This window comes from Somniosus microcephalus, chromosome 4 (assembly GCF_052327205.1).
Source record: "Somniosus microcephalus isolate GS21.2 chromosome 4, FLI_Smic_1.0, whole genome shotgun sequence".
NCBI classification, from domain to species: domain Eukaryota; kingdom Metazoa; phylum Chordata; class Chondrichthyes; order Squaliformes; family Somniosidae; genus Somniosus; species Somniosus microcephalus.
This window is the reverse complement of record NC_140990.1, coordinates 72,425,567-72,438,726: the sequence shown is the minus strand read 5'-3', so window position 1 is coordinate 72,438,726 and position 13,160 is coordinate 72,425,567. Positions and strand designations below refer to the sequence as shown.

At 47.2% G+C, this 13,160-nt stretch overlaps 1 protein-coding gene and 1 pseudogene across 2 annotated transcripts in view; one reads left to right on the top strand and one right to left on the bottom strand.

Annotated features, from left to right (window-relative positions):
* LOC147119199 (uncharacterized) overlaps window positions 1-13,160 on the bottom strand; it is a 137,619-nt gene that overhangs the window by 46,902 nt on the left and 77,557 nt on the right. The window lies entirely within an intron of this gene.
* The window catches only part of LOC147119201 (uncharacterized), a 43,511-nt pseudogene that overhangs the window by 5,873 nt on the left and 24,478 nt on the right, over window positions 1-13,160 (top strand). Inside the window, exon 2 of the transcript XR_015078002.1 lies at window positions 10,492-11,691. The product of XR_015078002.1 is annotated as an uncharacterized LOC147119201 (transcript). The remainder of the gene's footprint in view (window positions 1-10,491; window positions 11,692-13,160) is intronic.

Below are 13,160 nucleotides of genomic sequence, written 5' to 3'. Positions count from 1 at the left end.
GACCAAAACTGCACGCAATACTCAAGATGTGGTCTCACCAAGGCCCTGTACAACTGTAGCAAGACATCCTTGTTCCTGTACTCGAACCCACTCGCTACGAAGGCCAACATGCCATTTGCCTTCTTAACCGCCTGCTGCACCTGCATGCTTACCTTCAGTGACTGGTACACAAGGACACCCAGGTCTCGTTGCACTTCCCCTTCTCCCAATCTATTGCCATTCAGATAATAATCTGCCTTCCTGTTTTTGCCACCAAAGTGGATAACCTCGCATTTATCCATGTTATATTGCATCTGTATAAATCATACCGAAGAATTGGCAATCCTTGACTTTAACTATGCACTTATCTGCATTTACCTTGATGCCAGCCTTCCTGGTACGCTCCATGGCCTCATGTAGGTGCATGTCATGGTCTCTTTCATCTGCTCCATAGATCTGAATACCATCAGCTATTCCTATAGCTCCTTCACAGCCTCTGTATGTCTTGTCTACTTTCTGTTGAAAGATATCTTGACTGACCTTTAACCCGAATGGTAGCCTCAGGAATTTGTAATGCCCAAATGGTGTGTTGAATGTTGTCAGTGTTGTTGATTCCTCATCCAACTTCATGTTCCAATATCTATTTCTGGCATCTAGTTTTGAGAAAACCTTGGCTCCTGCCAGTGATGGCGTAATCTCCTCTAGCATTGGGGTGGGATAGTGGTCCCTCTTTATCACCTGGTTTAGATCTTTGGGGTCCAAACATATTCTGAGACGCCCGTTTGGTTTTTCTCGTACCACAATTGAGTTTACCCAGTCTGTGGGTTCAGTGACCTTTACGATCACTCCCTTTTCTTCCATCTCCTTTAGCTCTCTTTCAAGCTTTGTCTTCAGCTCGATGGGTACTTTTCGTGGAGCATGGATAACGGGCTTTACCTCTGGATCGATGGTGATGTGGTATTGGAAATCTCCGAAACATCCCACTGTATCATCGAAACATTCCGGATACATAGAGTCATAGAGTCATAGAGTTTTACAGCACAGAAAGAGGCCCTTCGGCCCATCGTGTCTGCGCCGCCCATCCCTCCCTGTCCAGTCTAATCCCATTTTCCAGCATTTGGTCCATAGCCTTGTATGCAATGGCATTTCAAGTGCTCATCCAAATGCTTCTTGAATGTTGTGAGGGTTCCTGCCTCTACCACCCTTTCAGGCAGTGAGTTCCAGCTTCCAACCACCCTCTGGGTGAAAAAGTTCCTCCTCAAATCCCCCCTAAATCTCCTGCCCCTTACCCTGAATCTATGCCCCCTTGTTATTGACCCCCCTACTAAGGGGAAAAGTTCCTCTTTATCTACCCTATCTATGCCCCTCATCATTTTGTAGACCTCAATCAGGTCCCCCCTCAGCCTTCTTTGCTCCAAGGAAAACAACCCCAGCCTGTTTAGTCTTTCTTCGTAGCTGAGGCGCTCCATCCCAGGTAACATCCTGGTGAATCTTCTCTGCACCCTCTCCAAAGCAATCACATCCTTCCTATAGTGAGGCGACCAGAACTGCACACAGTACTCCAGCTGTGGCCTCACCAGCGTTTTGTACAGCTCCATCATAACCTCCCTGCTCTTATATTCTATGCCTCGGCTAATGAAGACAAGTATCCCATAAGCCTTTTTAACCACCTTATCTACCTGTTCCGCTGCCTTCAGGGATCTATGTACATGTACACCAAGATCACTCTGACCCTCTGTACTTCCTAGGGTCCTACCACTCATGTCTATCAAGTCTTTTTTACTCTTGATTTGTGGGCGGTTCTTCAGTGGGGTGTTGCTGTCTATCTTCAGTGATGTTTCCGTCAGCTCGTGATGCACTGAGATCAATCTCAACTTCTCGCAGCTGTTTAATCCCAGGATCGCTGGCCCCTCAGTGTCGGTGACATAGAGCATGCAGTTGATGTTCTTTCTTTTATGTGTCCCTTTGATAAAGGTTATTCCGAGTTGTTTAATCTCACTCCCCCAGCAGGGGGAGAGGTAAAAAGTAATCAAATTGTGACGTCACCAGGAAGCAGGTAAGTGATTGGTGAGTATTTCTCTTTTTTTAAACTTTAACTCTGGTTTATAGTTTCTAAGGTCTCTCTAGTGTAGCAGGGACTGTTGGTAAACCAGTTAACTGTAGTGTAATTAGTGGGATTGATTGATTTAATTTTAAATTCAATTAATTAAAGGGTAAGTCATGGCAGGACAGCCGGGCCCCGTGATCTGCTCCTCCTGCGAAATGTGGGAACTCAGGGACACTTCCTGTGTCCCTGACAACTACATGTGCAGGAAGTGCATCCAGCTGCAGCTACTGACAGACCGCATTGCGGCGCTGGAGCTGCGATTGGATGCATACTGGAGCATTCACGATGCTCAGGACATCGTGAATAGCACATTTACGGAGTTGGACACACCGCAGGTAGAGGTTGGACAGGAAGAACGGGAACGCGTGACCAACAGGCAGAGTACTAGGCGCAGGCAGGTAGTGCAGGGGTCCCCTGTGGCCATCCCCCTCTCCAACAGATACACCACTTTGAGTACTGTTGGGGGGGGTGGCTTATCAGAGGAAGGCAGCAGCAGCCAACTTCCTGGCACCAGGGGTGGCTCTGCTGCACAGAATGGGAGGAAAAAGAGGGGTAGAGCTACAGTAATAGGGGATTCAATTGTAAGGGGAATAGATAGGCGGTTCTGCGGCCGCAAACGAGACTCCAGGATGGTGTGTTGCCTCCCTGGTGCAAGGGTCAAGGATGTCTCCGAGCGGCTGCAGAACATCTTGGAAGGGGAGGGTGAACAGCCAGTTGTCGTGGTGCATATAGGCACCAACGATATAGGTAAAAAGCGGGATGAGGTCCTAAAAGCGGAATATAGGGAGTTAGGAGATAAATTAAAAAACAGGACCTCAAAGGTAGTAATCTCAGGATTGCTACCAGTGCCACGTGCTAGTCAGAGTAGAAATAGAAGGATACTTCAGATGAATACATGGCTAGAGGAATGGTGCCAGGGGGAGGGATTCAAGTTCCTGGGACATTGGAACCAGTTCTGGGGTAGGTGGGACCAGTTCAAACCGGATGGTTTGCACCTGGGCAGGGAAGCCTGAAGGCTTTGTGTCTTAATGCGAGGAGCATTTGTAATAAGGTGGATGAATTGGCTGTGCAAATAGAAGTAAACAAGTACGATTTGGTTGGGATTACGGAAATGTGGCTCAAGGAAGGCCAGGACTGGGAACTCAACATCCAGGGGTATTCGATATTCAGGAAAGATAGGCAAAAAGGAAAGGGAGGTGGAGTAGCATTACTGGTTAAAGAAGGGATTAACACAATTGTAATGAAGGATATTAGCTCTGATGAGGTGGAATCTGTATGGGTAGAATTGAGAAATACTAAGGGAAAAAAAACGTTAGTGGGAGTGGTTTATAGACCTCCAAACAGTAAGGCGGAGGTTGGGGATGGCATTAAAAGGGAAATTAAAGAAGCGTGCAATAAGGGCACAGCAGTCATCATGGGTGACTTTAATCTACATATAGATTGGGCCAACCAAATTAGTAACAATACTGTGGAGGAGGAATTCCTGGAGTGTTTACGGGATGGTTTCCTGGACCAATATGTCGAGGAACCAACCAGAGATCAGGCCATCTTAGACTGGGTATTATGTAACGAGAAAGGATTAATTAGCAATCTTGTTGTACGAGGCCCCTTGGGTCGGAGCGATCATAATATGATCGAATTCTTCATTAAGATGGAGAATGAAGTAGTTGACTCGGAGACTAGGGTCCTCAATTTAAATAAAGGAAACTACGATGGTCTGAGGAGCGAGTTGGGTAGGATTGATTGGGGAATGGCACTCAAAGGGTTGACGGTGGATAGGCAATGGCAAACATTCAAAGACCGAATGGATGAACTACAGAATTTGTTCATCCCAGTTTGGCATAAAAATAAAACAAAAAAGGTGACCCAACCGTGGCTTACAAGGGAAATTAGGGATAGCATAAGGTCCAAGGAGAGGACATATAAATTGGCCAGAAAAAGCAATAATCCTGAGTATTGGGAGCAGTTTAGGATTCAACAAAGGAGGACAAAGGGATTAATTAAGAAAGGGAAAATAGAATATGAGAGTAAGCTTGCAGGGAACATAAAAACTGACTGTAAAAGCTTTTATAGATATGTGAAGAGAAAAAGATTGGTGAAGTCAAGCGTAGGTCCCTTGCAGTCAGAATCGGGGGAATTTATAATGGGGAACAAAGAAATGGCAGACCAACTAAATACATATTTTGGTTCTGTCTTCACAAAGGAGGACACAAATAACCTCCCAGAGATGCCGGGGAACATAGGGTCTGATGAAAGGGTGAAACTGAAAGAAATCAGTATTTGTAGGGAAATGGTGTTAGGAAAATTGATGGGACTGAAGGCCGATAAATCCCCAGGGCCTGATAATCTACATCCCAGGGTTCTTAAGGAAGTGGCCCTAGAAATAGTAGATGCATTGCTGGTCATCTTCCAGAACTCGATAGACTCTGGAACGGTACCCATGGATTGGCGGGTAGCTAATGTTACCCCACTATTCAAAAAAGGTGGCAGAGAAAAGGCGGGGAATTATAGACCGGTAAGCTTGACATCGGTAGTGGGGAAAATGCTAGAGTCCATTATAAAAGATGTAATAGCAGAGCACTTGGAAAGCAGTGACTGGATCGGACAAAGTCAACGTGGATTTACAAAAGGTAAATCATGCTTGACTAATCTACTGGAATTTTTTGAGGATGTAACTGGTAAAATAGATAAGGGAGAACCAGTTGATGTGGTGTATTTGGACTTTCAGAAGGCTTTCGATAAGGTCCCGCATAAGAGATTAGCGTGCAAAATTAAGGCACATGGGATTGGGGGCAAGGTATTGACTTGGATAGAGAACTGGTTGGCGGACAGAAAGCAAAGAGTTGGAATAAACGGGTCATTTTCCGAGTGGCAGGCAGTGACTAGTGGGGTACCGCAAGGATCGGTCCTAGGACCCCAGCTGTTCACAATATATATTAATGATCTGGACGAGGGAATTGGATGTAATATCTCCAAATTTGCAGACGACACAAAGCTGGGTGGGATGGTATGCTGTGAGGAGGATGTCATGAAACTCCAGTACGATTTGGACAGGTTGGGTGATTGGGCAGAAACATGGCAAATGCACTATAATGTGGATAAATGTGAGGTTATCCACTTTGGTGGCAAAAACAGGAAGGCAGATTATTATTTGAATGGCAATAGATTGGGAGAAGGGGAAGTGCAAAGAGACCTGGGTGTTCTTGTGCACCAGTCGCTGAAGGTAAGCATGCAGGTGCAGCAGGCGGTTAAGAAGGCAAATGGTATGTTGGCCTTCGTAGCAAGAGGGTTCGAGTACAAGAACAAGGATGTCTTGCTGCAGTTGTACAGGGCCTTGGTGAGACCAAACCTTGAGTATTGTGTGCAGTTTTGGTCGGCTTACCTGAGGAAGGATGTTCTTGCCATGGAAGGAGTGCAGCGAAGATTCACCAGGCTGATACCTGGGATGGCAGGAATGACGTATGAGGAGAGATTGTGTCGATTGGTCTTATACTCACTGGAGTTTAGAAGATTGAGAGGGGATCTCATCGAAACCTATAAAATTCAGTCAGGTCTGGACAGACTAGATGCAGGAAGGATGTTTCTGATGGCCGGGGAGTCCAGAACCAGGGGTCATAGTCTAATGATAAGGGGTAAGCCATTTAGGACTGAAATGAGGGGGAATTTCTTCGCCCAGAGAGTGGTGAACCTGTGGAATTCTCTGCCACAGAGGGCGGTGGAGGCCAGTTCATTAAGTATATTCAAGAAAGAGTTGGATATATTTCTTAAGGCTAAAGGGATCAAGGGATATGGGGAGAAGGCAGGGACAGGGTACTGAATTTGGATGATCAGCCATGATCTCATTGAATGGCGGAGCAGGCTCGAAGGGCCGAATGGCCTACTCCTGCTCCTATCTTCTATGTTTCTATGTATGCTGTCAGCGTGACATTACTTGCCTTTAAACAACCACTTTTCGGGTAGCCATCTTCTCTCAGGTTTTCGGGAAAGATCTGCTGGTACAGTCTCAATGGGAGAATGTTGCTCTGAGCCCCTGTGTCCAGCTTCAACTTTAAGTTGATGGTTGTGGGCCGACCTTTGACTTTTTTTTATTTGGATGATGCTGTGCAATTCTTTCCTTTTGTTACAGTGCTGCCGCATGGTGCGGAGTGATACGAGATGTCCGACGCTGCACTGTGCACTGCCCGTGCACACTGTGCCACAAAGCAATATAACTACACCATACCAAAGTAGTTCCATACCAAAGTAGTTCCATTTAACAATGTGATACTATAACAATGTAACACGCCCCATTTATAAAAAACCTCGGGTAACATTTTTAAACCATTTTATAAACTTGTCCTCCAACTTTTACAGATTTTTCACAGAAACAGATCACAGAAACCCCACAGTGCAGATAGAGGCCATTCGGCCCATCGAGCCTGCACCAACACATATCCCACCCGATCCCCGTAACCCCTACACCAACACATATCCCACTCTATCCCCGTAACCCCACGTATTTAATCCCCCTAACACTAAGGGTCAATTTATCATAGCCAATCAACCTAACCCGCACATCTTTGGACTGTGGGAGGAAACCGGAGCACCCGGAGGAAACCCACGCAAACACGGGGAGAATGTGCAAACTCCACACAGACAGTCACCCGAGTCTGGATTCGAACCCGGGTCCCTGGCGCTGTGAGGCAACAGTGCTAACCACTATGCCACCGTGCTTATATCCCTGTAGATTTTAGAGATATTAACATAACATGGCTGAAATACATTGACATCAAATGTCTGATATAATGTATATTATGGGAAAGAGAAGTTTAGTCTGAGTTAGAAACTCAAACAGGCGTTTCACTGCAGACAGCTCGCCATGGCAACACTGATAAGACATTCCATTCACTGAATCGACTGGTTGGAACCTGTAATCAGATCAGGGGAAAGAACAGATTTTGTCTGTTATTAACCACAATATAAGCTTAGAATCATAGAATGATTACAGCACAGAAGGAGGCCATTCGGCCTGTCGAGCCCGTGCCAGCTTTCTGCAAGATCACTTCAGCTTGTCCCACTCCCCAGCCCTTTCCCCGTAGCCCTGCAAATGTTTTTCTTTCAGCTACTCATCCAATTCCCTTTTGAAAGCCGTGATTGAATCTGCCTCCACCACCCTTTCAGGCAGTGCATTCCAGGTCCTAACCATTCGCTGCGTAAAAAAGTTTTTCCTCATCTTTGGTTCTTTTCCCAATCAGCTTAAATCTGTGTCCTCTGGTTATCGACCCTTCCGCCAATGGGAACAGTTTCTCTCTCTCTACTCTGTCCAGACCCCTCGTGATTTTGAACACTTCTACCTGATCTCCTCCCAACCTTCTCTGCTCTAAGGAGAACCACCCCAGCTTCTTCTGTCTATCCACGTAACTGAAGTCCCTCATTCCTGGAACCATTCTTGTAAATCTTTTCTGCACCATTTCTAAGGCCTTCACATCCTTCCTAATGTGCGGGGCCCAGAATTGGACACAATACTCCAGTTGAGGCCGAGCCAGTGTTTTATGAAGGTTCATCATAACTTCCTTGCTTTTATACTCTGTGCTTTCCTTGCTTTTGTTGCCTCTTGTTGCTGGCTCCAGGCACTGGAGCGGTTCCTGTGTGTTCAGCTCTCAGCTGCAGTCAGTACCTGGGCTGGGCTCAGCACTTTACCCAGCACATCTATGTCCACGTTGTCATACTTGACACGGAGGGGCTGCGCAGGCTTCTCGTCCACCTCAGTCAGGGTGAGAGGTCCCGACCACTCGTACAAGTCTACGGGCATGTTGCGGCCGCACTGCGGACAGCCCGGGCTTAGGCTGCGTGAGCTGCAGCCGCGTGAGCTACACTGGAGAAGGCTGAGATTCCAGAAATAGTGGGGAACCAAGGGGCTAATGAGAGTGAGGAACTTAAAGTAATTTATATCAGTCGAGAAAAAGTACTTGAGAAACTAAAGGGACTAAAAGCTGACAAATCCCCTGAATTTGATGGCCTACATCCGGTTCTAAAAGAGGTGGCTGCAGAGATAGTGGATGCATTGGTTGTGATCTTCCAAAATTCCCTAGATTCTGGAAAGGTCCTCGTGGATTGGAAGGCAGCAAATGTAACCCCGCTATTCAAGAAAGGAGGGAGAGAGAAAACAGGGATCTACAGGCCAGTTAGCCTGACATCAGTCCTCGGGAAAATGCTGGACTCCATTGTTAAGGAAGTGGAACAGGGCACTTAGAAAATGATAATATGATTAGGCAGAGTCAACATGGTTTTATGAAAAGGGAAATCGTGTTTGCATAAAGCTCCAAAGTGGGTTCCAAATCATTAATGCTCCAGATTCTAAGATTGGGAAGTGAACAGCTGTGAAATGGTAGGTTTTAGACCACTTCTGCAGCTTTCACCTATTCACAGCAATCCACAGTCATTGAGAACCCGACATACTTACCTGACGTGATAGTCGCTCTCCGGGAACCTTCTTAAAAACCTGGGAAAATGGTAAGTACTTGGGAAAATGGTGCTCTAACTACCTTTTAACAAGCCTTAAAGTAAATTGGCTGACCCACCGCTTGGTGTCGGGTCTGTTCAGGGATGACAGACCCGACACTTAGGAAACTCACAAGGAGGTGGTTCAGAGCGGGATACCGACTTGCTGTCAGTTTTTGTGATTTTGACAGCGGACTCGCCTCCAAACCCACACTCTGAGCGCTGGCAAAATTCAGCCCTTGGAGAACTGCGTCCTGTTCTGGTCGCCATATTATAAAAAGGATATAGAGGCACCGGAGAGAGTGCAGAGAAGATTTAGAAGGACGATACCAGAAATGCGAGGGTATACAGATCAGGAAAGGATGAACAGGCTGGGTCTCTGTTCACTTGAAAAAAGGCTGAGGGGTGACCTAATGGAGGTCTTTAAAATTATGAAAATGTTTTGATAGAGTGGATACAGTGAGAATATTTCCACTTGTGGGGAAGAGCGTAACTAGAGGCCATCAATATAAGATAGTCACCAAGAAATCCAATAGGGAATTCAGAAGAAACTTCTTTACCCAGAGAGTGGTGAGAATGTGGAACTCGCTACCACAGGGAGTGGTTGAAGCGAACAGTATCGATGTATTTAAGGGGAGGCTGGACAAGCATATGTGGGAGAAGGGAATAGAGGGTTATGCTGATAGATTTAGATGAGGAAAGATAGGAGGAGGCTCGTGTGGAACATAAACGCAGGCATGGATTGGTTGGGCTGAATGGCCTGTTTCTGTGCCGTATATCCTGTGTAATCCTGTGTAATTCTAACAATCTCAGTTTTGCCATTTTCAATTCACTATTCCCTGTAAACCGATTTTTAAAACCTGAGCCAGTGTGTTGTGAGACAAGGAGCCTTGTGTCCAATAAGGGGAATAAATGCCCACAGCCTCCCCTGGCCCCGGGCCCTGAACAAGGGACTGGAGAAACTCGCTGCCCTGCAGATCAGACAATCAGCCGGCGCTAGTCCCGCCCCTCGGGCTCCCCGATTGGTTGGAGGACCCGCCGTCGGCTCGCTCCTCCAGCCCCACACCACTCGCTCCCTATTGGTCGGAAGCTCCCGTCAATCAGGCCGTGGAGCTGGGTCACATGTCCCTGGAGAGAAATGAGATTCGATGTTTCGGGTCAAGACCCTTTATCAAGACTTGATAAAGGGTCTTGACCCGAAACATCGACTCTAATTTCTCTCCACGGATGTTGCCTGGCCTGCTGAATTTTTCCAGCATTTTCTGTTGTTATTTCGGATTTCCAGCATCTGCAGTATTCTGCTATCGTCACATGTCCCTCCCCGACTTTACAAAGAAAGCCTCACGCGGTCGCCGGGCGGAGCTGCAGGTCGGCGGGAGCGGGGTTGGGAGATTAATAAACTGCGGGTAGGCCACGCCGCAGGGTTTATAAAGTTGGAGAATGGCCTCCGGCCCGAATGAAATCCAGCGGCCGAATGTGTTCCGCCGGACAGCAGCGGTGAGGCTTTTTCTCGGTGACAGGCGCAGCCATCTTGGTGGAGCGAAGACAGACTGGTTCCACCTGCAGCACGGCGCATGCGCGGCCATCTTGGGCAGGAACAGGGAGTGGGCGGAGCTTCAGGGTCCCAGTGACCAGGAGAGACAATCATTGACTCATTGATTTTATTCTCACTCTGCACACAGCGGGTGTAGAACTGACCCCAACCAGAGTAGAGGGAAGGGGAAAACTGGGAGTGGAGGAAAGAAATGTTGGAGATGGTGCGATGGGTTTGGATTTCAGCACAGGGAGGAGGGAGAGTGTGTGGGACGGGGATTTACAGCTTTGGGGAAAAAGAGAGGAAAGAATGTTCCATAGCAACTAGAATAGTCTGTTCTGAATTTCTATCCTGTACTTACAGTGATGACTTTCGTAAACTCCTTTTACAGGGTATTAGAAGGGGAGGATTTACAGATGAGAAACTCAAACCAAACATCACATCAAGATCTGACAGAGCCACTCCATTCATCAGGACCTGAATATCATCGGCCTTTGAATGTGGAAGGAGGAATGTTTCTCTCTTCTGTCTGTGGGAAAAGATTTCAAATATCAGTGTGACTGGAAAAGCACTGAGACACACACACTCGAGTGAGACTGTTCCAATGCACTGACTGTGGAAAGAGCTTTAACCGGTTACACAGCCTGAAAAAACATTGCACCATTCACAGCGGGGAGAAACCATACATGTGTTCTGTGTGTGGCCGAGGCTTCAACTGATTGTCCAACCTGGAGAGACACAAGGACACCCGCACCACGGAGAAACCGTGGAAATGTGGAGACTGTGGGAAGGGAGTCAAATACCCATCAGATCTGGAAAAACATCGACGCACTCACACTGGGGAGAGGCCGTTCACCTGCTCCGTGTGCGGGGAGGGATTCACTCAGTCATCCAACCTTCTCAGACACCAGCGAGTTCACACTGGGGAGAGGCCGTTCACCTGCTCCGTGTGTGGGGAGGGATTCACTCAGTCATGCAACCTTCTGAAACACCAGCGAGTTCACACTGGGGAGAGGCCATTCACCTGCTCCGTCTGTGGGAAGGGATTCACTGGGAGATCCAGCCTTCGAACACACCAGCGAGTTCACACTGGGGAGAGACAGTTCACCTGCTCTGAATGTGGGAAGGGATTCACTCGTTCATCCACCCTGCTGACACACCAGCGAGTTCACACCGGAGAGAAGCCGTTCCTCTGCCCCATGTGTGGAAAGGGATTTGCTCAGTCATCCCACCTGCTGACACACCAGCAGATTCACACTGGGGAGAGATCTTTTGAATGCTCTGACTGTAAAAAGAGCTTTAAAAGCACAGAGCAACTGGTGACCCATCAGCGCACTCACACTGGGGAGAAGCCATTCAGCTGCTCAGTGTGTGGGAAGGGATTTACTCGGTCTTCTACCCTGCTGACACACCAGCGAGTTCACTCTGAGGAGAGGCCATTCACCTGCTCTGAGTGTGGAAAGGGATTCACTGTGTCATCCCACCTGCTGACTCACCAGCGAGTTCACACTGGGGAGAGGCCGTTCAACTGCTCCGTGTGTGGGAAGAGATTCACTCAGTCATCCAACCTGCTGAAACACCAGCGAGTTCACAATTGCCTGCAGGGGTTGGATTCTGCTGTTTTTGCTGCTGTTAATCACATCCAGGACTGAACCATATTCATTCTGACAGTTGGGGTTTGTTTCTGCTGATGTTACTAACCCCTATAACTGTCTGGAGCTTAATATTCTGGATGTATAGCTGATTGACTTGTTGGGGCTGCAGTGTCCCTTTAAGAACCGTTCCCCTTAATTCAGGGATTGTCATCAGAAATTTGTTTGCAATAAAATTATGAACTTTTACTTCAAACCTAAATTGATCTTTGGTACAAAATCTACAATTCAGTGTCTGAAAAGTTCCACTGATTAACATCTCCAAATAGAAAGTGCTGATTAATCCTCGCTGACAATTCTTACTGACCTGCACATTACACACAGTGGCACCTCCATTATCCACCAGAAAGAAGGGGAATGGGAATTGGTGGAGAATCGAGAGTCCCCAAATGTTGCCCATTCCGTCTGGTACAGCAATCCTCTCGGCACGGGAATGGAAACAAGTCCAATCGAAGCAACGGGCTGAGTTTAATATTTCTGGGCCTGTGGGGTTGGTTTATATCAGACAGGAGGAGATTGGTGTCGGTGACTGTGGGGTTGGTTTATATCAGACAGGAGGAGATTGGTGTCAGTGACTGTGGGGTTGGTTTATATCAGACAGGAGGAGATTGATGTCAGTGACTGTGGGGTTGGTTTATATCAGACAGGGGGAGATTGGTGTCAGTGACTGGTGTTGGTTTATATCAGACAGGAGGAGATTGGTGTCAGTGACTGTGGGGTTGGTTTATATCAGACAGGAGGAGATTGGTGTCAGTGACTGGGGTTGGTTTATATCAGACAGGAGGAGATTGGTGTCAGTGACTGTGGGGTTGGTTTATATCAGACAGGAGGAGATTGGTGTCAGTGACTGTGGGGTTGGTTTATATCAGACAGGAGGAGATTGGTGTGGGTGACTGTGGGGTTGGTTTATATCAGACAGGAGGAGATTGGTGTCGGTGACTGTGGGGTTGGTTTATATCAGACAGGAGGAGATTGGTGTCAGTGACTGTGGGGTTGGTTTATATCAGACAGGAGGAGATTGGTGTCGGTGACTGTGGGGTTGGTTTATATCAGACAGGAGGAGATTGGTGTCAATGACTGTGGGGTTGGTTTATATCAGACAGGAGGAGATTGGTGTCGGTGACTGGTGTTGGTTTATATCAGACAGAAGGAGATTGGTATTAGTGACTGGGGTTGGTTTATATCAGACAGGAGGAGATTGGTGTCAGTGACTGTGGGGTTGGTTTATATCAGACAGGAGGAGATTGGTGTCAGTGACTGTGGGGTTGGTTTATATCAGACAGGAGGAGATTGGTGTCAGTGACTGGTGTTGGTTTATATCAGACAGAAGGAGATTGGTGTCAGTGACTGTGGGGTTGGTTTATATCAGTCCGGATAAACTAGTGAAAGTTGGAGAAGATATGTTATT